The 22,253-nt window shown below is 47.2% G+C and overlaps 2 long non-coding RNA genes across 2 annotated transcripts; both read left to right on the forward strand.

The window, feature by feature from the left end:
- The first annotated feature begins 11,258 nt into the window (after window positions 1-11,258).
- Window positions 11,259-11,939, forward strand: LOC139070046 (uncharacterized). Its single transcript, XR_011520704.1, has 2 exons — window positions 11,259-11,561; window positions 11,687-11,939. It is a non-coding gene; the product is annotated as an uncharacterized lncRNA (long non-coding RNA).
- A 7,358-nt stretch (window positions 11,940-19,297) lies between these two features.
- LOC129163471 (uncharacterized) lies at window positions 19,298-21,458 on the forward strand. Its single transcript, XR_011520741.1, has 2 exons — window positions 19,298-19,889; window positions 20,242-21,458. It is a non-coding gene; the product is annotated as an uncharacterized lncRNA (long non-coding RNA).
- Window positions 21,459-22,253: the final 795 nt, after the last annotated feature.

The raw sequence follows: 22,253 nt of genomic DNA on the forward strand, positions 1-22,253 counted from the left end.
AGGAACAAAAGGCGCACTGGAAAGTCCAGTGAGGGTGTACCGTTCGGCTTTAGTCCATATAATAATCTAAGAAGTGCGGACAGGTGGGTAGCCAAGGTGAGTGTAGGTGGTGGCTCAGTGGCTGAGGCGGGTGAGGCAGCAGAGATTAAATGGCAGGCGTTGTAGAGGAGGATGGGACGTGGTTCTGGAAATCCGGGGTTCGAGCGGCGAGAGTAGTGTGTAGCGTGGAGTATCCTGAACAGAACAAACAAGCAGGGTTTAGAGGAGAATCCAAAAAGCGTAATCCAGATAAACAGTCCAAGGTTCAGAGCCAAAAATCCAATGTCAAATCCTAACGAGCAAAAACGAGCAAACAAGGTGAAGAGGCTGGGGCTACCTAACAGGTGCAATCATCCGGCGTAGTGTGGTGTCTCCATCCTCCCTTTATACCCGACCTCCTGATTGGAGATTCGGCGCACCCGCAGCTCCCTCCGCTCCTCACCTGTGGAAGATTGCCTCAGAGCTGGTTAGTAATGAGAGAGAGCTCACCTCAGCTCAGGAACATGACACCTGTTCACCTGTTAAAACATCGGTTTTGTGTTATAGCTGCTGTTTGGACAGCATAGTTCCATAGACACTTTGGTAACTGACTCTCAATCAGCATGCATCTACCCATCTCAAAAAGGGTACGCCACCCTCTCTCGGCTGTCCCGTTTTGATGCGGTGAATATGGAGCAGTTGTCTCATGCCTGATACCATTTTTCATTAGTAGAGCCTGGAACTCTCCACAGGTGAATTTGGTGCCGTTATCTGATCTAAGGCACTTCACATTACCATAAGGGGCAACATCTGCAAGAAACTTTTCCGCAGAGGTGGAAAGTAACGAATTACATTTACTCACGTTACTGTAATTGAGTAGCTTTTTTGTAAATTTATACTTTTTAAGTCGTTTTTAAAATCTGTACTTTTACTTTTACTTGAGTAAGTTTTTTAAAAAGAATTGTAATTCGCTACATTTTAAATCATATCCGTTACTGAGTAAAAATAAATTATAGGCTTAATAAATTAAAAATATTACGTGTAGCAGCGTCGGAACAGAAAGAGACACCTGCATGAGCGCCACGTCTAAACCGGGGAGGGGGGGCTACATGCTTTATGATGAGGACAAACAGCCATTTTTACCGCAGTTTTGCTCAAAAACAAAAGTTCTGTGATCCACTCGCTGTTTGCCTCCTCTCTCCCTCCTCTCCTGTGGGTTGGAACTGTCAGGTACGATCGGCTGAGCTGGAGTGTGGCTTGGAGACCCAGGCGCGGAGAGACTGGTATTTGGTCGTGACTGATTACAGCATGGGAAGTTCTCTTCCCGGATGGTCTTTAGAGTTGGCAGATTAGGCTTAGTCGTTTTGAGAATTGGTTGGCGTCTATCGTGAGATGATGACTGAGTGCTGGCTCAGCTGTGACAGGTCCTTAAATAGGCTCAGCGGGATGACGTCACCGGGAAGCGTCGGTGACAGGGATGCTGGGAACTGGAGTGCAGTGCCAGCCAGGCCCGCAGAGGAGGTTAAGAGGAGGAGTTCATGACAGCCCCATCCACCCCCCACCCCCCCCACCACCACCACCACCACCCACCCACCCCCCCCCACCCCCCGCCGCGAGGGACGGCTCCAGAAGGCCCAGGGCGACGAGACCAGAAATCAGCCAACAGGGAAGGATCCAGAAACGAGCGGGCAGGCTCCCAGCTACGCTCCTCCGGACCGTAACCTTGCCAGTCCACCAAATACTGCCATCCACGGCCCCGGCGGCGGGCGTCCAGAATCTTGCGGACGGTGTAAACGGGGTCCCCATCGACATCTCGGGGCATCGGCACCTGGGCCGGAGGCGGATGGAGGGGAGACGACACCACCGGCTTGAGCTGTGAGACGTGGAATACCGGGTGCACCTTAAGAGTGGAAGGGAGGCGCAGGCGGTAAGCGACCGGACCGAGGACATCTTGGACTCGGAAGGGACCCAAAAAGCGGGGCGACAGCTTCCTGGAACCAGCCGGCAACCGGAGGTTAGCGGTAGAAAGCCAAACCCGGTCACCTGGCTGGAACACAGGGCCGGGCCGGTGGCGGCGACGATGTTGTCGGGAGTACTCCGTATTAGCCCGGGTGATGGCGGCGCGAGCCCTGATCCAAGCGAGACGGAGAAACTGGAGGGTACGAGCCTGGTCTTGGTGTCCTGCGAGCCATGAACTATGCCCCCACCTCAAGGCCTCCTGTCGACACACGGCCGGAACGTAAAGGCGGTTAGGAGGCGTCTCTGGGGGCGCCGGGTCAGCCGGGAGAGCCGCCCGGATGGAGGCTTCCAGGGGCCATTGCAGGGCGGCCAAGAACCGTTCGGTCGGGAGGATGGACATCGGTTCAGGAGGCCTTGGATCCTGGGTGTGTTGACGGGAAAGGGCGTCCGCCTTGAGGTTCTTTGAGCCGGGGCGGTAGGCGATGTGAAAGTTATAAGGTTCGAAAAAAAGGGCCCACCGGGCCTGACGAGGGTTGAGTTGGCGAGCGGTCTGAATATGTATGAGGTTCTGATGATCAGTCCAGATTAGAAAAGGAGTGGGGGTACCCAGAAGCCACTGTCGCCACTCCTCCAGGGCCCACTTTATCGCCAACAGTTCCCGGTCCCCGACCCCATAGTTCTGCTGAGTAGGAGAGAACTTCCGGGAAAAGAATGCGCAGGGATGGAGTTTGGAGTCCTGGCCACGTTGTGACAGTACGGCTCCCGCGCCCGTCTCGGAGGCGTCCACCTCCACAACGAAAGGCCGTGTTAGGTCCGGGTGGAGGAGGATGGGCTCGCTTACAAAGCGGCGGACCAGCTCATGGAAGGCAGCAACGGCCTCCAGGGAGAGGCGGAAAGGGCGAGGCTGATTGGTTGTTTTAGTCAGGGAAGTTAATGGTGACGCCAGGGCGCTGAAATTGCGGATAAACCGGCGGTAGAAGTTGCAGAACCCCAGGAAACTCTGCAGCTGCTTCAGGGTCTTTGGTAGTGGCTACTGCGCTACCGCCTGAACCTTCTGTGGGTCCATGCACAGGCCCTGGGAGGAGATGATGAATCCCAGAAACGAGGTGGACTCCTGGTGAAAGGCACACTTCTCCAGTTTACAGAATAAGTCGTGCTCCAGGAGGCGTGACAGAACGGCTCGAACATGCTGGGTGTGTTCCTCGGCCGTGCGGGAGTAGATGAGGATGTCGTCTAAGTAAACAAGAACCCAACGACCCAGCATGTCACGGAGGACATCGGTGATGAAACGCTGAAAGACGGCAGGGCTGTTGCAGAGGACGAAGGGCATGACCAGGTACTCATAATGTCCAGTGGGTGTAATAAAGCGGATTTCCACTCCTCTCCTTCCTTTATGCGGATGAGGTTGTATGCACTGCGGAGGTCCAGCTTGGTAAACAGTGTGGCTTGGGCGGTGGCGTCCAAAGCCGTGCTCATTAAAGGGAGAGGATGGCGGTCCCTGATGGTGATCTTATTCAACCTACGATAGTCTATACAGGGCCGGAGGTCACCCTCCTTCTTCTTCACAATGAAGAACCCTGCCGCTCCAGGAGACGTGGAATGTCGGATAAACCCCTTCCGGAGAGCCTTGTTGATATAAGCGTCCATCGCCTGGGTCTCTGCCGGGGAGAGCGAGAACAGCCGACCCTGAAGCGGGGTGGTTCTGGGCTGAAGCCTGATCTCCAGATCGTAGGGGCAAGGAGGAGGCAGCTTGGTGGTAGGCTCCTTTGCAAAGACCCGAGCCAGATCGTGGTATTGGGGTGGAAGGAGTGTTAAATCCACATCCTTGGGTGGTGTCTCCCTAGGCTGTGATCCTGGAAGGAGTGTTAAATCCACATCCTTGGGTGGTGTCTCCCTAGACTGTGATCCTGGAGACGGCTGATGAAGGCGACAGTTAACACCCCACGCCATGACTTTACCGGTGGACCAGGAGATGTGAGGGTCGTGGAGGCGGAACCAGGAATGACCCAGAATGAGAGGAGTCGTGGGGGCGTGAATGACCAAGAAATGAAGGGTCTCTACGTGTTCTCCGATGGTCATCCGGAGGTTCTGGGTTCGGTGCGTGATAGGATATGGCATGAGAGGGCGACCGTCCACTGAAGTGACGGGAACGGGGTGATCGAGGAGAGTGAGTGGAATCTTGAGCCGGTTGACCAATCCCTGGTCGATAAAGCTTTCTGCAGCTCCAGTGTCGAGGAGAGCCACCAGGGGGACCGGTCCTTGGCTCAGATGGAAGGAGACCGGGAGGGTGGTGTGATGAGGAGCTGCATGAATGGAGGCTCCGGGTGAGACCGCTCCTACACCGACCCGGAGGAACCGTTTCCCGGGCGTATGGGGCATGTTGCCCGGGGATGGCCCAGATCCCCACAATAGGCGCATCGTCCCTCCCGAAAACGTCGCGCCCGTTCCTCGGGGGGCAAATGACCCAGTTGCATGGGTTCCTCCGTCGGTTGGTTCTCCTGACGGCGGGGGAATGTTCTGGGTTGTATGGGAACCGCCCTCGCTCCTGGTCTGGTGAGAAGGCAGCGATCCAGCTGGAGAGCCAGGTCCACAGCCTGGTCCAGGGAGGTCGGGGCCTCGTGTCCGATCATGCCCTCCCGGATGCGAGGTGACAATCCCTCCAAGTACACAGCCTTCACCGCGGCATCACCCCAGGTCAGACGGGCAGCGGTGGTTCGGAAGAGTGACGCATACTCGGCCACGGTCTGAGAGCCCTGCCGAAGCTGGAGCAGGTGTGTCTCGTCTGCGACCTCGCTGCTGGGATGCACAAATGCCTTCTTCAGTTCCTTCACAAAGGTTTCATAATCGTTGCACACGGGAGACTTCTGGTTGTACAGAGCAGCCGCCCACTCACCGGCTCGCCCCGTCAGCAGGGAGGTTAACAGGGCAACGCGAGAGCAGGAAGTCGGGTAGCGTGCCGGCTGACACTCGAAAGTCATTGACAGGACGGCCAGCATGCCCTCCGGGGATCCTTTAATCCCATCCCATTTGTCGGGGAGACTTAGAAACGGCTCCACAGTGTTAGAAGTGGCAGATGCCTGACGTTGGAGTGCCGAGGAGAGTTGGACGACCAGTTTGGTGACAGAATCTAATTTGGATGCTTGGCGATCAGTAACAGCACAAAGCTGGTTGTTCTCTATTCGAAGTTGGGCGTTTTCCGCCTCTTGGCGTTCTACACGGCTGAGCAGCTGTGCAACGTCTGCTCGCGGCTGTGCGATCTCCGATGGGTCTACTCGAGTCTCAGTCATCCTGTCAGGTACGATCGGCTGAGCTGGAGTGTGGCTTGGAGACCCAGGCGCGGAGAGACTGGTATTTGGTCGTGACTGATTACAGCGTGGGAAGTTCTCTTCCCGGATGGTCTTTAGAGTTGGCAGATTAGGCTTAGTCGTTTTGAGAATTGGTTGGCGTCTATCGTGAGATGATGACTGAGTGCTGGCTCACCTGTGACAGGTCCTTAAATAGGCTCAGCGGGATGACGTCACCGGGAAGCGTCGGTGACAGGGATGCTGGGAACTGGAGTGCAGTGCCAGCCAGGCCCGCAGAGGAGGTTAAGAGGAGGAGTTCATGACAGGAACCCGCACCTTCGCGCACCGGTGTGACGTCATCAGAATCCTGCTCGGTTCGGCAACCAGACTCAGTTCCGTGTTTGAAATGTGTTTCCCTACCGCGCACGGAAGCGGCAAAATAACGTTTAGCGCTCATAACAAGCGGATTTTCAGCGCTTTGCTCATAAAACAGAAGACCTGCAGGCCTCTGTGAGTTAAAACATCCTGATACTGTTCAGGTGTAAACATTGTGCTCCATCCCTGTGTTTGAACTCAGAAGATGCTCCTTGATGCCACAGATATGTGAAGATTTAGCTTGTTTCTTTATTTTACTCCAGAATAAGAGATTAAATTATTACAAAAGCAGTTCAATGTAGTTAAATTAGTCATTCAAAGATTCTAACATGCTGCAGTGTGTGTGTGTGTGTGTGTGTGTGTGTGTGTGTGTGTGTGTGTGTGTGTGTGTGTGTGTGTGTGTGTGTGTGTGTGTGTGTGTGTGTGTGTGTGTGTGTGTGTGTGTGTGTGTAGGACTGCATAAGACAGCATGGCTTCATCGAATCCATGCATCCAATATCTTGGCTGAAGTAATGGTTCAGGAAAATAACTTGTTAGACAATGACGTCTCTGCAGTGTTTATGATAAGGTTTTATCTTATATTGGACCTATTTTTGGTCTGCGAGGTGTAACTTATCATGATACAAGCCTTTTAAAACATGTTAAAGTGTTACAAGAGGAGATAAATGCATAAATTTAAAGTTCATGTTTGGAGACCAATCTTCACAGTTTGGAGGCTCACGCTGGTGAGGAGACACCGTTAGTTCTAGTAACACCTGGGCTCCCAAGGCCTATTCTGACAGGATGGACGTTACGGGACCCTTCAGGATTCCAGTTGGATGATTGGAGGATTATTTAGGAGGACTGGAATGAACAAACTGATTTCAGTGGTGAAGGGTTAAAGGTATTGGCTCGGCATTAAAATTGTAGAAATGCAAAATAACTACACTTTATTATCTATATAAACATGTACTGGGTTCAGTTTTTTATTTTATTAAGGACTTTTGTCATAAATGATTACAGAAAATCCAAATCCTCTCCTCCAGACAGTAAAGAACTGTGTTTCGCATACGTCACTCCAGCACGTAAAACACGCTAGCTGCTGATTCTAATATTGTGAATCACTGTTATTTGTTTACTTTCATGCTCCTAATTATTACGTAAAATTGCGTTTACAGCTGCAGCAAAAGGTCTGAGCCATGTGTCCGTGTCCTACACTCATTTTTAAATAACAGGTCTGATCTAAAATAATAACCTACATCTATAAATCCATCTAGAACCGCACCGCTACTTCTGGACTCCAGACGAGTCCCGTTAGCATGACTGCAGCAAAACTAACCGTGTTCGCTCCGGTAAGGAAAGAACAAGTCCTTTGGGAAAGCTACGACACACGCACGCACACACTCACTCACTCACTCACTCACTCACTCACTCACTCACTCACTCACACACACACACACACACACACACACACACACACACACACACACACACACACACAGATATAATCTAAAAGATGATCTCTATATTTCAACATTAAAACCTCCATGACATCCTGGATTAGTGCAAACAACGAGTTGAGCTAAGGAGTTACTCCAGCATCAGGAAGATTTATTCTGGTAAATTGTTGGTTAAATATTTTCCAGAGTTATGTCAATAAATACACACAGCAGTAAAACTGTAGATTACTGAACTATATTGGGACACATGATGGAGCTAAGACCAGCTGAAAACTTGTCAGCTTAGAGCTTCCAGTGGAGCACAGAAATGAAATATTTAAGAAAAATAAACAAACTGTACCGATTTTGGTTCTGAAGATGAACAGAATCCTCCTCTATGTCCAAATCAGGTCGCAGGTCTTCCGAGTCAAACGGTCTAAAACATGTCTGCACCTCTGGTAGTGATATCCAGCTGGCGGGGTCGAAGTTCGGTTGAACTTCTCCAGTAATCTAACATCCGTTCTCGTCGCCGTATCCCAGAGAAAAAACAAATCTGATGGACTAGTAGAGGCTTCAGAAGCTACATCTGATTGATGACACATTGTTCTCTGCTATAACGCTAACGCAGAAACAGCGGAGTCAGGCGTTGTTTACTACAGCTGTTTCAGCAGAGCTCCATGTTAAACGTCACCAGCTGCCCAGGGCTTAGACCGGACGTTAGTTTCTGTTTTTCCTGTGCCGGTCACAAACATCAGATTTTCTTACAATTCCAGCCGTCAAAATCCAAAAACCTTTTTCATCTGAGATTTTAATACACATTTACACATGCTGTTCAAACAAATTTAGCCTCTGGCCGATATCTTTAAATGAGTGAGTGAACCCACTACCAAAGATGAACTCTGCTAACTTTAAAAATCAGCTGCTCTAAATAAGCATTCAGGGAAAAGTCATGGGCTTGTGACTATAACCTAATTTATGTTACTAGTTTGCAGTGTAACTGCCTTTGTACTTCAATATGCATATTTGTTCATTTAATTAAAAAAACGGCCACTTTGACATTTATACCCCATTGTCTTTTTTTAACTATTCAGAAGAGCCCGTCCTTGCACAGTCAAAAAAGTAACTAAGTAACTTTTACTCTGACTACATTTGAAATAAGCTACTTTTTACTTTTACTTGAGTACATTTTGAGGCAGGTAATTTTACTTGTAATTGAGTAAAATTTCATGAAAGTAATTATACTTGTACTTAAGTACAACATTTTAGTACTCTTTCCACCTCTGCTTTTCCGTTGCCTGCACTGCATCAGTCTTAGTTTTCAGGAAGTATACAAATATCACGTTTGAATAGTCATCAGTGAACGATTGTACATATTTGTACCCATTAATAGATTCTGTGGCTATCGGACCTGCCAAATCTGTATGTACCATCTGTAACGGAGCTCTTGCTCTTTTATCTGGATCCCTGTTTCATGTCTGTGCAAACTTTCCCTGAATACACACTTCACATTCCTGCTTTTATCTGTTCCCCCCTTAATTTGCATACCATCAACCACATCTTGTAGTCTCAGTATGTCCTGGTAGTTGCAGTGACCTAATATCTCATGCCATACCTGCATGTCATGACATGTGCTACATTTATCATTAGCATCAACATCTGTCTCCAAATAGTATAGCTTGTCATGCACATGGATGTTAAAGTTAGTACCATCTTTGTGGGTCAACATGTCCTGCCCTTGTTTAAAGGTGACTGTTGCTCCCAATGTGGTGGCTGACTTAACAGAGAAAATATTTTGGGGGTAGGATGGGATAAACAATGTGCCTCTCAGCGTATCTTTACGTTGCTGGCCTGTGTCATCCATCAAGAGCACCTCTGCATTTCCTTTCCGTTGGGCAATGCCTCTGCACAAGGTGCCGTCTGCCAGCTCTACACAGTGTGTTTCCGGACTGAATGTGTCATCAAAGCTCTTGAACTTTGTCATGTCATTGATGATGTGCGAAGTATCACCGGTGTCAACCAACAGACCTCTCTCCTTAAGGCTGTGTGCTGGTTGTTGACCTCTGATGTCCGCGTCTTTTACCCTGAAAACATAATCCTCTGCCTTCGCTGCATATCCTCTTCCGCTTTCTTCTGCGACCTTCTTCCCGCCATCTTGTTTAGCTCTGTGTCTGCACGTGGCCTCACAGTGAGTGCTACTCCGGCAGTGACCACACTACGTCTTTCGCCTGCAAGTTTTTGCTCGGTGGCCCTTTATTCCACATTTGAAACAAACAATGTCCACATCACTCTTGTCTCTGGCTCGTGTAATTGACCTGGTGTGCCCCTGCCCAGCCCCAGCATCAGTTTCCATGACATCATCGCTGGATTCAGCTACAGCCAACCTTTCAGTGTCTTCAAAACTTTGTAGTTTTGTTTTAAACTCCGTAAACGTGATATCATCTTTGTCGTGTGTCACATGCATTGCAAATGGTTTAAAATTTTCCGGCAGTCCCTTTAAAACCATAGCAATCAATAGGCCATCGCTCAAAGTCTCACCCGCGTTGCGTAGAGCTGTCATGGCTGCCTCCGCCCGGACGATGTAGTCTGTGACCGTCTCCTCTCCTTTTCTGGAGCGATGTCAGCGTGGTGTACAGGGTAATAATTTGGGGCTTTCCTCTCCCCGTGTAGTAATCCCTCAGGATCTTTAATGCTCTCCTCCCATTATCCGGTGCATCTCTCAGAATCAATGAAAGGCTTTTATCGTCTAAAAGTTGGATCATTTCAGCGTAGGCGTCTGCATTTTTCTTACCGTCTGCTGCTACTTCAGCCTCTCTGTTCGGTTCCCTCAGAACGGTGTTTTTTAATCCTAGTAAGAGCAGATGTCCTAACACTCCCGTTTTCCAAAGCTCGTATTTGGTCTCGTCTCCGTCGAACATAAGTCGAGGCAGGCTGCTTGCGAGGAGCTGATCCATGTCGCTGCTTTAGCCGTTAGCCCTCCGTCTCAACGAGGCTTTCTGGATCCTTCAAACAAGAAAACAAAATGGCTCCTCCTCGAGTTGCCCCTGGGCCCATAACCTGTTGAGCGTTGCAGCATCAACAACGTTGAACTCGAAGAAAGAATAGATAGGACCAAAAATGTTTTCTTCTTGTGTCTTTTATTTTAGAACTGCGACACAAGCATGTTAACAGCCACACCGGAGACCACGTTCTCCTCAACAACCGTTACGCACTGACGCAGTGTGCGTGCCCCTCTGGTGGTGAAAAACTAAAAGCACAACCTTCTCAATAACACCAGTTTACACAGCTTAGAACATGAGTGCACAAATTTGAACATCTCAACATTCTGCCTCATCTCTTATGAGATTGTGTCTGCTGTTAGAAGTCGGCTACCTGACGAACCACGCCTCATCTACCACAGAGACCAGCTGGTGCAACTTGGATTACAAACCCACCTCATGACAAACACGGACTGCTTTCCAGAAGAAATCATTCACAAAAACTTCTCCAACCAGCAAAGACCTACATACAATAAGGTGACCAGAAGGGGAAGGAGGAAAGGTGGTGTTAGAGCCAGACTCAAAAGAGAGACTCTTAAACAGCGGGCCCTCCCTTCCTTCATTTTAGCTAACGTGCACTCTCTCTGTAACAAAACAAAAGAGCTACAAGCTAATGTCAATCATATGCATGAATATAGGACTGATTCAATCCTTGCATTTACTGAAACATGGTTAAATGAGAACGTTAGTGATGATTCACTACACATTGATGGTTTTAGACCCCCAATACGCCTAGACCGGAGCCGCGAGCTCACAGGTAAACAACATGGTGGCGGAGTATGTCTCTACATAAACACTCAATGGTGTTCCACTATTGTAGCAAGGGAACAGCTATGTTCCACAAACATTGAACTCTTGGTCGTTTCCCTTTGCCCATTTTATCTCCCAAGAGAATTTCCTCAGCTTTTTATCATGCTGGTCTACATTCATCCAAAAGCTAATGCCTCTACAGCAACCAAACACATTTCTACTGTGTTACAGTTTTTTTCTATTGCTAAAACACGTTTTTCAAAACTGCACACACAAAACCCCAAACATAACACACAAATTCCTAAACCATGGCTTCCCTTTGCAACAAAACCCTGCCATCACATATCGTAACATGGTCCCCAAATGGAACACGTGTTTTCATTTGGTAAACACGGCCACATTTTCACACGACACACACATACCATTCATTGCTTAAACACAAGTGGCCTTTGGGTGAACACTACCAAGCATGGAAAGAACACTGAAGAGCAAAACTGAAAACACAATTGTCTAAATGGAACACAGTGAATTACACACTGAATGTATGTGTCATCGTTCTCGGGTCTAGGTGAGTCCTCCTCCTCAACTAACAATCTTTGGGGTTCTGTGTTCCACAGGTGAGGAGCGGAGAGGTACCAGCTGTTCTGAGTTACTCATTTGGAGCTCGGGTTTAAAAGGAGGATGGAGACACTACTCGAAGCCGGATGATTACTCCAGTATTGGTAACGCCTGCCACTCGTACTTGTTTGACCTCGCATATTTGGATTACTTGGATTTTGACCTTGGACTGTTTATTGGATTACGGCTTTGAACTTGCTCCTGAAGCTCCGTTTGTTTGCCCTCCTAGGATTACCACCCCAACCTTCACCGAATTCTGCTAAGAACCACGGATCCTCATTCACGTCTCATCCTCCTCCACCGCTCCTGCATTTCTCCTCTCTGCTTCCTCACCTCCCGTCCGGCTGGATTACTACACTCATCTCCTTGGCACCCCGCAGCTCGCTGAGCTAAGAACTCTGAGCAATCGCCCTCGGCATCATTCACTGGATTTCAGTGCTACTTCAGTTCCCGTTTGTTTAAATAAAGACTTTAATTTCTTACCTCCTGACTCCTGAGCTGATTCTGCATGTCTTGGGTTAAACGCCTTCCACAAGCCATGACAGAATCATCCGGCCAACAAGATAACACTGCGGAATCAGCTCTAGCAGACCTGGCTAACCGGATGGCACAGCAGGAACAAACACTTCCTGTCCTGCTCGATCAACTGGCGGTAGCTAATCAACGGTACCAGCAGTTGGAGGCTCTGGTTCAACAACTCCACGATCGATTACTGGCTCCAGCAGCACCTCCAGCTCCCGCCCAGGCTCCGGTAGCGGTCCCGGAACTAGCGTCACCGGCTCTGATTCAGCCCGGACCGGAAGTACCCGGACATCCGGAACTCACCCACTTTCGTCTAGCTCCGCCGCCATCTTGTCCAATGTTTTCCGGTGAATTCGAGGACGGATATGGATTTTTATTACAATGTTGCCTGGCTTTCGAGCGCTGTCCATGCGCTTTTTCTTCCGATTCTACAAAAAACTCTTTTATTGTGGGACTGTTAAGAGGCAAGGCTCTTAGATGGGCTGAGGCAAAGAGTCGCAACCCTGAGTTTTTATCTGGTTCCTATGAGGATTTTTTGGAGGAGTTTAAATTGACCTTTTGTAGCTCTGAAACAGTCACGGACATATGCAAGAAGTTGTTACACCTCTCCCAGGGTCGGAGAACGGTAGCTGACATGGCACTGGAATTTAGGACTTTGGCTGCAATGACCACTTGGAACAACGAGGCCTTAAAAGCAGCTTTTATTGAGGCCCTTAATGACAAGGTCAAGAACCAGCTAGCTCTGTGTCCTGAGCCACCCACCCTGGAGGGTCTCATTACACGCTCTATCTCAATCGATAAAAGACATAGAGAGTTTCACGGGACTTCTTCATTGGCTTCGTCTTCCTCTTCAACGCGCCGTCAACCCAGCTCAAGACCACCGTTCCAGGCAGAACCGGCAGAGGAGCCCATGCAACTGGGAAGGGCCCACCTTACCCAGGAGGAACGACACCACCGGATGAGTGAGGGTCTCTGCTTGTATTGTGGACTGCCTGGGCATTTCGTCCAGACCTGCCCGGCTTTGGTAAAAGGAAGAGCCCACCAGTAGGTCCGGGAGTACTGGTGGGTAGCAGTTTTGGACATACAACCTCCCGATTCACCCTCGCCTGCTCTGTGATGTGGAAGGGACAACACCACCAGGTCACTGCTCAGGTGGACTCCGGTTGTGAGCAGTCCCTTATCGACCCTCAATTAATCAGAGACTGGGATATCCCCACAGTTCCTCTTCAGGAACCTATGACTGTTTCTTCTTTAGATGGGAGGTCATTATCCACCATCTCACACAGGACTACGCCGCTCCAGCTCAGAGCCTCAGGTAATCACATTGAGACAATTTCACTCTTTGTGTTTCCATCCCCTCAGAACCTGTTGGTGCTTGGACACTCATGGCTTGTGCAACACAACCCACACCTTGATTGGCAGGACAACAGAATCGAGGCGTGGAGTCCGATGTGTTACCAGAGGTGCCTCAACTCGGCCTCTCCGGTCTCGAAGGGCCCCAACACGACCCCGGTTGAGCCTCCTGACCTCTCCCAAGTACCAGCTATCTACCACGACCTGCAACAGGTTTTTAGCAGGGACCAAGCAGCGACGCTGCCCCCGCACCGTCCTTTCGATTGTGGTATTGATTTGCTCCCCGGTGCCCCGCTGCCTTCCAGCCGCCTCTACAGCCTCTCCAAACCGGAAAGGGACAGCATGGAGAGCTACATATCTGAGGCCCTGGCCAACGGGACCATCAGGCCTTCAGCATCTCCCCTGGGTGCTGGTTTCTTCTTCGTCGCTAAGAAGGACGGTTCACTTCGTCCCTGTATCGATTATCGAAGTCTTAACCAGATCACCGTGAAGGATAAATACCCTCTTCCACTGCTGTCCTCCACCTTCGAGCCCGTCCAGGATGCTACCGTTTTTACTCGTCTGGACCTCCGAAACGCCTACCACCTGGTTCGGATCCGCCAGGGGGACGAATGGAAGACAGCCTTCAAGACAACGCTGGGGCATTTCGAATACTTGGTTATGCCTTTTGGACTCACCAACGCCCCGGCTGTTTTTCAGAGACTGGTCAACGCTGTGTTGGGTGATTATATCAATGACTTTGTGACTGTTTATCTAGATGATATTCTGATTTTTTCCAGTTCGATCGCCCAACACCAGAAGCATGTCAGGGCTGTGCTTCAACGTCTTCTAGAGAACAGACTCTATGTGAAAGCTGAGAAATGCGAGTTCCATGTCTCTGTGGTAAAGTTTTTAGGTTTTGTTCTGGAGAGCGGGCGGTTAAAGGCTGACCCCGAGAAGGTACAGGCAGTGGCAGACTGGCCTAAGCCCACTACCAGGAAGCAGTTGCAACGGTTTCTGGGGTTTGCCAATTTTTATCTGCGGTTTATTAGGAACTATAGCCAGACAGCCGCTCCTTTAACCTGTCTTACCTCTACCACTAGAACTTTCTCCTGGTCCCCAGAAGCAGAACTGGCCTTTAGGAACCTCAAGAAGAAGTTCACGGAGGCTCCTGTTCTCACCAGGCCGGATCCAAGCCAGCAGTTCACTGTTGAAGTGGACGCTTCTGACACTGGGGTTGGAGCTGTTTTGTCCCAGGTATCTCCCGTCGATCATAGACTCCATCCCTGTGCCTTCTTTTCTAGATGTTTGACGCCGACAGAGAGTCGGTACGATGTGGGGGATCGAGAGTTGTTGGCAGTGAAGTTGGCCCTCGAAGAATGGAGGCTGTTAGGTATTTTTAATTGTTCATTATTGTTGTGAAATCTTTTTCTTTGTCTATGTGAAGAGTTCATTCACCTTTGCTGCTTAAATGTGGTTAGGAAAAACCCTGACCTAGTTATTTGTTTTCACGTTTGGGTGTTTTAGGAAACTCCTTTCTGCTTTAGGTATTTTGATCCAGTATCTGAAGTTTTCCTGTGCATTCTAAGACCAAGATGTTATTCCAAACTGGTCAGGCAGGGGTTGCACGCTAATGGTATTTGTGGGTGTGAACATTTTGGATTCAATAAAAACCCCTCCATGAGCTCCCGGCTCCTTGGTGAGAGGAAAATGGCTTCTGTGTTGTATGGTCTGATTCTCTCACCCTCTGCAGAGTTCTATCACTTTGCAGAGTTTGTCTGTTTAATAGGTTTGTTACAGATTACTAAATTAAGAATCTAATCCCTCTGTGTGGGTGTTCTGACTTCCTTTAAGGTAATTTAAGTTTAAGGTAATATAAGAACAATAGTATAAATTAAAATATGCAACATAATAGTGAATAATGCTAAAATAAATTACCGAACATAGATTAAATTACCTAACAAGTGGTGGAGGATGCGGGCACAGCAGAGCCTTTCAGTGGGAGATTGCCTCTGGAGAGCCGGCCAGCTGAATTGGACATTATCAACGCTCTTCCAGCTTGCTTTACTAGATCAGTAAACAAAATAACTTGGGCAAAATGGGAAATTTTATATCTAACACCCGTTCTAGCAGTCAGAATAAGGATAAACCAAAAGCTTCTAAAACAGGCCCACAACTCGTCCTAGAAGTAATTGATAACATTGAGGAGGAAGTGGTCTATTACCAGCAGGGCAGCTATAGCAAAGGTTTTAAACCCCAGAGAGGTGGTCGTGACAGCAACCAGAGACAGTGGTCCTCATCGGGCCGCTCACAACCACCTGTTTGTTGGAGCTGCGGAGGTCAAGGTCATCTTTCATGTGACTGTCCATCCAATCTAAATAGCCCAGATAACAGATCAGGCCCACAAAGCACCCCAGCCAGGAAGGGAAATCGGAGGAAGATTTCTAAACAGAGGCAGAGGTGCAATTCACAGGCCCGATCACAACAGCCCATTTGCTGGACCTGTGAAGGTCGAGGTCACTTCTCACGCGATTGCCCCTCACATTAAACAATTTATTATTTTCCTGTTAAAAATAGATTTTCCAGGGTTTTTGAGGATTTGTGATTAACACTCACCATGTCACCAACCAGCTATTTAGCTCCGCAGGCGATGTTCTGCCTACGGCTCTCGCTTACCGGACTCAGGACGCCACGCAGAGGGAGAGTAAGTACCTGATTTAATAGCACCCTTTTACTATCAATCGGTTGACAGTGTGTTTCATGTTTGTGGAGTATTTGCCATTCTCGCACGAAAGACGTTTCTTGCCCCGGCATGAGGACTGGAACTGTAGAGTCGCTGGACCATAGCCTGCTAGATTTACCTCAAAATAACCAGCGCTGCGTTAAAGCGGCCAGCCGTTGGCACAGGCACACACTCTTTTTGCAGTTGCTGACAGGAAGGATTTGACAGATTCTGTTTAACGCTGTTTACTTTGAAGTGCGTTGAGTTATGCAACAAGGACATGTTGGACTCGCGACCCAACGCGTTTGTTGCTGCTGTCACGTTTAGGAGAGTAGGACCCAAATTGCAAAACCCAGGATGACACGAGGCAGGAATTGAAATAAAGAAAATCCTTTTATTGTAGGATGTGTCCAAAATAAAGAATAAATCCAAGAACAGGGAGGGAGCCAAAATCCAAGAATCCAGGGAGTCAAAAAACACCAGAGGAACGAGCAGACTGACAGGACTAATAACGCTGACAAGCAACAATGGACCGACAAGAACACAGAGACAGACAGGGCTTAAATACACTGGGAGGAGCAATCAGGGAAACAGGAAGCAGGTGTGTGGGGTGAGCTGCTGGAGGGAAGGCAGGTGACACTAATCAACTCAATGGGGAAAACAGAAACAGAGGATGGCAAATACCTTAACACAAAACTAAACAACAATTTCCTAAAGACAGAGGGAAGGACTCACACAAACTAGCTGGAGGAGGACATAGTACATACACACACACTGAGCTGGGGACAACGAGGCTGGAGCTGACCTGGGAGGAAACAGTAAAAGATAACATCAGACACTAGACTGACACACAAACTGACACACAGAAACTGACACAGAAAAAGGACACAAGAGGGCGCCAAAGGGCTACAACATAAGACACATAACAGGGATGCAGACAAGGACACATGAGGGCGCTAAGAGAGCACAAGGGGAGCTGGGGGAACAAAGGGACACAAGAGGGAATCTAGAGAGGGATGGAGGACACCAGGAGGCACATAAAGGAAGGGGGCTGACGCAGACCATGACAGCTGCATCAAATAGGTACGTGAGATGTACGCTGACGTAGATAGATGATGGCAACTTGCCTGCTTGTGGCACTGCGATGGGAAGCGATGTGCAGCCACATTAAAGCGGATAGCAATATTAAACTGAGAGACAGAATTAAAAGAGGTAAAAAGCTAGAAAAGGGTTGTAATGTGAATACCCCCACAACGAATAGGTGGGTTGTAATTTGGTGGAATGTGCAAACCACTGCTGAAATCACACTGGGGTTTAGCTTCTACGCAGACTGTTATAGTTTAAGATCTGAGATACGAAAATGCAATAAAAACAGTTCTGTGCAGGACAACCACACGTTTTTTAAATATTTCATGGTGCACAGAGGTTAAATCGTCATTATAATTGGCTTAAAGAATCCAAACCGTTTTAAAATTCACTCCTTGTCATCCTGTGCGTCTGCTGACTCATTGTGTTTCTGTGTGTGTGAAAGCTGTCGTGTAGGTATGGTGACTCAGAACTTCAAGGAATGTTGTGTGTGTGTGTGTGAGACAACTGCAGTTCTGAGCATCAGTGTGTGTGCATATCTGAGTTTTTGAATGCATGAAACCTGCAGGTTCTTCTAAGTGTGATTGTGTAGCTACAATTTTGACTGTTTGTCTGTTTGTCTGTTTGTCTGTCTGTCTGTCTGTCTGTCTATCTGTTTTCTGTCTGTCTGTCTGTCTGTGCATGTATGAGAATGTCTGTCTGTGCATGTATGAGAAAGTATGTATCTAAAGGTAATTCTGAAACAGTGTGTTCAGTTGTGTGTGTGTGTGTGTGAGTGTGTGTGTGTGTAAAAAAGAAAGCTGTTTATCACCAGCAGGGTAGCTACAGAGGGAAGTTTAATCCCCAGAGGGATGGACGTAACAGCAATCAGTGGTCCTCACTAGACCACTCACAGCCACTCGTTTGTTGGACTTGTGGAGGTCAAGGTCACATGTCATGTGACTGTCCCTCCTAGTCAGATGGCCCAGATAACAAGAGCCCAAAGAGGCAGGGGTTTCCAAACATAGAGGAGCCGACCTAGCCGTGAGCCTGTCAATCATCAGGCTGCCTATTAAATCTTCTAGGCAGAGATCTCATGTCAGCATTAAAAATCTCTATTTTCCCCATAAAGGATGACATGAGAACAGTTTGTGTGGCTAAAAGATTGCTGTCATCTCCATGGGTGTGTGACTGCTGATAGAATCTTTGAAGTGATAAACTGACTTTGAGGTGTTGACGGATGAGTAAGAAGTTTAACTTAAACCAGATCCCTGCAATTTATTATTTGTTTCCTGTTAGAAACTAGATTTTCCAGGGTTTGTGGTTGACACTAATAGATCACGTAGGATTTAGACCTAAATAGTTCCCTAATGCCCCTTTGTATATTTCTCTTTTGTGATGAATGAGTTACAGAATTAGAAGGTACCTTTATTATAAAGTATGATTTGGTATTAATGTGGTATAAAGCCCCATGAATAGTTTTTGCTTGGACTTTTCATATGATGTATAACTGTAAAGAAGGTGCCTTATTGCCATTTTAAAGTGATAAACTCTTTTCCTTTGTGCAAATTCTAACACAGATCTGGTTTTACCAGATTCAAGTTCCTGTGAAGGCAGAGTAGCTGGGAGGCCTAATCCATGTCCACAGATGCTTTCTGCTACTGGATTTAATTTAAGAATGTGGTTTTGCTTCGGGATGGTCTCTGTTTTCAATTGGTAAGGTTCCTTCATGGAATGCAAACCTTAGCTCGGCAATCTGTTTTGTTTCATTGGTCAGACTAAGTAAATATGGGGTAATTGTAACATTTGTCATTTTCTTTGGAGAAGTGAGCTACTTTTATGAGACATATGAAAAGCTTGGTTTAAAGTACTCTGACTCCATCCTATGTTCTTTTATTTGCAGTTAATTGTATATTGGGTTTATCTTTACTTTTTACTTTCTGGGAGTGCGAATTTACCAGATTTCAGGGGGTGACAACCTAAAACCCGGGTATTATAAGGTTTGTAGTGCCTGTTTGCATACAAAACTACAGTTTGGGCATTCCAAAAATAATGGTTGTCATCGTTTGAATCTCCCTGGTTCCCCGATATTCTGTTAAATCTTTATTTGATTTGTTTTTCAAAGTCTGCTGCTGCTGAAGTCAGTCCAGCTCAAGACTGGTTGAGCTGCTTGCTGAACAGTTAATCAGATAAGTGTTTTCTGGCTCTGAGCAAACAAAGGTTTGTCTCAGATCTTTATCAGTAAAGGACAAAAGAGACAGAAATGTTCTGAGTTCTGACCCAGTCACTAAACTTCTGAGTAAGGACGTTTTGCTTGGTGTAAATTGTGTTTTAATACTGCTATAGTAAGGGTGAGCTGCCATTTCTGTTTAACCTTTTGCTTGTTTGATAAGTCAGGCAGATATATGGTACTTCAAGGGTTAGTGAGTAGTTAGGTTTATTCTTTATTATTTTGGCCTCTGGCTTACCCTGAAGCAAAAGCAGTGATCTCAGCCTGGAATACATAGATTTCTTAGGGTTAATTGTTAAAGCTCTGTTCCTTTCTTTTGCTGAATAGTCTTTTCATTTTTAATGATTTTGTGTTATAATCAGTTACTGTTGTTTGAGTTTATTCATTTTGATTTTCTAACTCCTGGATTGATATATTTACATCTTTTCTTTTACTGTGACTGTTGTTTAAATGTTTTATTTTGCCTTTAAGTTGCCTGATCCGTGAACAAGTAAGAACATCCTGATGTGAGATTTTGCTTTTATTTCTTGGATTCTTGTCATAAGCAGAATCTTTGCCAAGGTGAGATATCTGGCTATAATGGTTTGACTTACTATTTTTACAGAAAGGTGTTTGGCTTTTTCATAAACCTAAAAACTTCTTGTTAAATGAGTCTTATCAATCACTTATTGGGTTACATAAACTAATAGTGTGGGTTGTTTAATGCAGCATGGAACATGAATTGATGAATGTACTTTGCTGATGATTATATGAGTTGATTCCAGCTTAGAGATGATACCCGAATGGACTTTGTTGGTAAATTTCAGGTGAATTTTGGGCTCATTAATTCAAACTGGACTGGACAAAAAGCTGAATGGTTGTTGTTGAAGATGTCAAAAAGCCACAATGACTCTTTTGCGCTTTCTCACTGCAGGCCATGGAACCAAGGACTTTGGGGTCCTGTTGCATGTGATACCACCACAAATGAGGCGTCAAGGTCACTCTTCTCATCCCTCCCACTGCTGCATACTGCTGAGAGGGCCACTACAACTGATCATCATCGGATGGGATGCATGCAGGCTCGCCAGGACGGCAGATAAGTAAACGATCTGCCTTCAGCTTGCAGGACCAATCCACCATGTCGCTGCTGATGATGGGGGATCGCACTTTGCTCTGAAACTGCCCCTCAGCATCTGATGGAACGAAGGAATAGCAGCAGTTGGGAGGAACAACGGAATCGACATCTGGTGTTTGAGACCCCTCCTGGGTCCGTCCACACGACACTGTGACCTGCCTCCAACGACGTATCCAGTACCCCAAATCTCCCGTCTCGTTTCATGGCTCCCTGTCCAAAAGACATCCCCTCACCATCTCTCAGAATGTCTCTCTCTCTCCTGTCACATCGCAGGTAGTCTCCCTGCCCCCACTTCACGTTGCGTGAAGATGGGCGTCCTTACGAGGACATTTGAGCTGAAGAAGGAGAGTCTGGGTCTGTGATGACTCGTCTATCTCATATCAACGAAAGGGCAACACCATTCTATGGAAAACATTGTTTTAACATCAACTTTCCCCCTCTAGCAATTCCAAGGAATCGACTGAGTTTGCTGGTATCTGATAATTCATATCAACTCGTGTTAAAGTTTCTTGCATCTGTTATGGTTATCTTAATAAAGCTAGGCACACAGAATAAAGTAGATTTTGGTGTTTGGGTTATTGTTAAGCTAAAATCATTGTCTTGATTCATAATTCATGCTCATTGATTATTGGGTTATTGACATCTTACTCTGATTTGTTATAACAACAAAAATGAACATCAGGAGGGAATGTTAGGTATTTTTAATTGTTCATTATTGTTGTGAAATCTTTTTCTTTGTCTATGTGAAGAGTTCATTCACCTTTGCTGCTTAAATGTGGTTAGGAAAAACCCTGACCTAGTTATTTGTTTTCACGTTTGGGTGTTTTAGGAAACTCCTTTCTGCTTTAGGCATTTTGATCCAGTATCTGAAGTTTTCCTGTGCATTCTAAGACCAAGATGTTATTCCAAACTGGTCAGGCAGGGGTTGCACGCTAATGGTATTTGTGGGTGTGAACATTTTGGATTCAATAAAAACCCCTCCATGAGCTCCCGGCTCCTTGGTGAGAGGAAAATGGCTTCTGTGTTGTATGGTCTGATTCTCTCACCCTCTGCAGAGTTCTATCACTTTGCAGAGTTTGTCTGTTTAATAGGTTTGTTACAGATTACTAAATTAAGAATCTAATCCCTCTGTGTGGGTGTTCTGACTTCCTTTAAGGTAATTTAAGTTTAAGGTAATATAAGAACAATAGTATAAATTAAAATATGCAACATAATAGTGAATAATGCTAAATTAAATTACCGAACATAGATTAAATTACCTAACAGAGGGACTGGCTGGAGGGAGCAGAACATCCTTTCGTGATCTGGACCGACCACAATAACTTGACCTACCTCAAGGAAGCAAAACGGCTAAACCCACGCCAATACCGTTGGTCGTTTTTCTTTACTCGATTTAACTTTGTCATTTCCTACCGGCCAGGGTCTAAGAACATTAAACCAGATGCCCTTTCCCGTCAGTACTCGTCTGAGGATGTTCCCGTTCCGAGCACTATCCTGCCTCCGTCCTGCGTGGTGGCGGGGCTCACATGAGAGATCAGAGACAGAGTTCTGGAAGCCCTCAGGGTCGATCCCGGTCCTGGTAACGGTCCTTCAAACAGACTTTTTGTTCCTCAGGTCATGCGAGGCAAGGTTATCCACTGGGCTCATACTGGAAAGTTCTCCATTCACCCTGGTGTCGGTCGGACTTTGGCCCTCATTAAGCGCTCCTTCTGGTGGCCGTCTATTTACAAGGACGTGAAGGAATACGTCTTGGCGTGCCATGTGTGTGCCCAACATAAAGGTAACAACCGCTCACCTGCTGGTCTACTCTG

The sequence above is a fragment of the Nothobranchius furzeri genome, chromosome 5 (assembly GCF_043380555.1).
Source record: "Nothobranchius furzeri strain GRZ-AD chromosome 5, NfurGRZ-RIMD1, whole genome shotgun sequence".
In the NCBI taxonomy this organism is placed as follows: domain Eukaryota; kingdom Metazoa; phylum Chordata; class Actinopteri; order Cyprinodontiformes; family Nothobranchiidae; genus Nothobranchius; species Nothobranchius furzeri.